At 42.4% G+C, this 3,545-nt stretch overlaps 1 pseudogene; it reads right to left on the reverse strand.

The window, feature by feature from the left end:
- Positions 1-288: 288 nt before the first annotated feature.
- LOC116860396 lies at positions 289-1,088 on the reverse strand (annotated as a pseudogene).
- Positions 1,089-3,545: the final 2,457 nt, after the last annotated feature.

Here is a 3,545-nt window from a genome sequence, read left to right on the forward strand (position 1 = left end):
TTCAAATCTGGATGCCTTTTATTTACTTTCTTGCCTAATGGCCTTGACTAGAACTTCCAGGACAGTGTTGAATAGAAGAGTTAAAAATGGACCTTCTTGTCTTTTTCCTGATGTTAAGGGCAAAGCTTTCAGCCTTTTACCATTAAGTATGAGGTCAACTGTGGGTTCTATTCCTAATTTGTTGAGTGTTTTTCACCATGAAAGGGTATTGCACCACGTGCAGGCAGTGACCTCACAAGGACAGCACAGTCTTTGAAGCTTAGAGATCACCCACTTGCCCTTACCCAGCTACTCCTTCTGCTCCCTGGCAGTTATATGGCCATTCTTCTGCCTGGAGTGAGTGGACGGCTCTGTAGCGTGGGGCCCTACCTCTTCTGTGTCCCCTCCCTTGGAGGCAACACTAGCCTCTACCCCCTTGGCCTGGGGCTCCTGGCCCTCATGGGTGACAATAGCCTTCCCTTCCTGGGCTGTGACTTCTTCACTGCAGGGACCGATCTCCCCTGTTCCTGTTCTTCCTCTGTGGGTGAGGAAGCACACAAATCACCCCCCCTCCACACTTCAGATTTCTCTTAAAGGACAGAGTACTCAATTTGAAAGGCTTCTTCTTCTTCTTCTTTTTTAAAGATTTTATTTATTTGACAGAGAGAGAGAGAGATCACAAGTAGGCAGAGAGGCAGGCAGAGAGAGAGGGGGAAGCAGGCTCCTTGCTGATCAGAGAGCCCGATGTGGGGCTCCGTCCCAGGACCCCGAGACTATGACCTGAGCTGAAGGCAGAGGCTCAACCCACTGAGCCACCCAGGTGCCCTTGAAAGGCTTCTTGAAAGAGAATTTCTTTCAAGGGTGTTCTTGGCAGGGGCAACCCCCTTGACTTCAGCACCCTGGCTAGGGGTTGCTGGCTGGATGATGTCACCAGTGGCCCTGGCTAACTGCTCTGTTCACAGGGGGAGATTACCCTACACCCTTGGGGTATAAGTCTCTATTGCTTTTCACCTGGTCATTCTCCTGTCCTTTGGCCTTAGGTGGGGAACGCCTGCTGCCACCTTGGTGGTCACGTTGCCTCAGGGAGCCTTGGAGTTCTGGCTGCCCATGATGGGGGATTCTGCTGGCGTGCCCACACTCTGGGGTCACCGTGCCACAGAGAATAGTTCTGCCAGGTGAGCCTGGCCTCCAGAGGGGCAGGGCTTGTGCCAGAGGAGGAGGGGACTGGGGATGGTGGGAAATGAGCAGCACCCCCTCTGGGTACCCACGCCAACCCGCTAGCTGCGCCTCCCACCAATCCGCTCTGTGTCAGGATGCCCTATACACTGCTTTCTCTGTATCCCATGATATGTGACATGTTGTGTTTTGACTATCATTCAGTAAAATTTTTTTCAATCCCTTGTGATTTCTTTTTTGACTTCTTTAGAAGTGTATTCTTTAACTTCTAAATATTGAGGATTTTGCAAATTTCTTTCATTTACTGATTTCTAATTATGTTCTTTTTTTTTTTTAAAGATTTTATTTATTTATTTGACAGACAGAGATCACAAGTAGGCAGAGAGGCAGGCAGAGAGAGAGGGGGAAGCAGGCTCCATGCTGAGCAGAGAGCCCGATGCGGGGCTCCATCCCAGGACCCTGGGATCGTGACCTGAGCTGAAGGAAGAGGCTTAACCCACTGAGCCACCCAGGCGCCCCTCTAATTGTGTTGTACTCATAGAATATACTTCTTATGATCCTATTTAAAATATATTTAGACTTATTTTATGACTTGGTATATGGTCTATTTTAGAAAATAGTTTTTGATATTTGAAAGAAAATATGTATTGTGCCATCTGACTGAGTGACTATATGAGAGTTATGTTGAGTAGGTGAATAATATTTTCTAATACTCTTGCTTATTTTCTGTTCTATCAGTTTTTGATAGGAGACTATTCAAATATCCAACTCTAGTTGCTAAATGGGTTATTTCTTTTTTCAGTTATGTCATTTTTTGCTTCACTGATTTTGATGCTTTGTTTTAGGTGCATACATATTCATAAGCATTAAATTTTTTTCTGATGTACTAACCCTTTGATCATTTTGAAATATACTATTTTTCTCAAATACCATTTCTTAAAAATTTATATATTCTTCTTAAGTAGGCTCCAGGCCCAATGTGGGGGTCAAATTCATGACCCTGAAATTAAGAGTTGCATGTTCTACCAACTAGCCAGCCTGGTGCCCCTCAAATACTATTTTTTAAAGCCTATTTTGTTTAATATAAGTGCAGAAACTCTAGCTATAATAAAGTTACTGTTTGCATGGAATACCTTTTTCGGTTCTTTTACTTTGAATCTGTTTTTTGTCACTGAATGTAAGATACATCTTTGTAGATGACACATGGTGGGATGTTGCTTCTTTATCTACTTTGATGATTTCTTTCTTATTTTAATTTTAAATTTTTAAGTTATTTTTTATTTATTTGAGAGAGAGTATGAGAGAGAGAGAGCACAAGCAGGGGGTGAGGGGTAGAGGGAGAAGCAGACTCCATGCTAAGCAGAGAGCCTGATGGAGGTCTTGATCCCAGTACGCTGGGATCATGACCTGAACTGAAGGCAGACGCTTATGTGACTTAGCTACCCAGGGACCCTAATTTTAAATTTTTTTAAGATTTTTATTTTTCAGTAATGTCTACATCAAACATGGAGCTCAAACTCACAACCCTGAGATGAAGAGTCACATGCTGTACTGACTGAACAAGCCAGGCACCTCTTACATTGATAATTTCTGCCTTTTGATTTAGGTGTTTAGACCATTCATATTTAATATACTTATTAGTATGGTTTGGTGTACCTTTTCCATTTTGCTATATTTTTAATGATTCCTGTGTTTTTTTCTTTGAGGCTTATTTTATTTTATTTATTTATTTTTAGATTTTTAAATTAATATGTAATGTGTTATTTGCCTCAGGGGTACAGGTCTGTGAATCATCAGGCTTACACATTTCACAACATTCACCATAGCACATACCCTCCCCAATGTCCATAATGCAGCTACCCTATCCCTCCTCCCTCATCCCCCAGCAGCTCTCAATTTGTTTCATGAGATTCAGAGTCTCTTATGGTTTGTCACCCTCCCAATCCCATCTTGTTTCATTTTTTCCTTCCCTACCCCCACGACCACCTGCCTTGCCTTTCAAATTCTTCATATCAAAGAGATTATATGATAATTGGCTTTTTCTGATTGACTTATTTCACTTAGCATAATACCCTCTGGTTCTATCCACGTCATTGCAAATGACATGATTTCATTTTTTTGGATGGCTACGTTATATTCCATTGTGTGTATATATACCTCATCTTCTTTATCCATTCATCTGTGGATGGACATCTAGGTTCTTTCCATAGTTTGGCTATTGTGAACATTGCTGCTATAAACATTCGGGTCCATGTGCCCCTTCGGATCACTACATTTGTGTCTTTAGGATAAATACCCAGTAGTGCGATTGCTGGGTCGTAGGTACCTCTATTTTCAACTTTTTGAGGAACCTTCATACTGTTTTTCAGAGTGGCTGCACTAGCTTGCAT

Source organism: Lontra canadensis, unplaced genomic scaffold (genome assembly GCF_010015895.1).
Source record: "Lontra canadensis isolate GAN:19392208 unplaced genomic scaffold, GSC_riverotter_1.0 scaffold4, whole genome shotgun sequence".
Lineage (NCBI taxonomy): Eukaryota > Metazoa > Chordata > Mammalia > Carnivora > Mustelidae > Lontra > Lontra canadensis.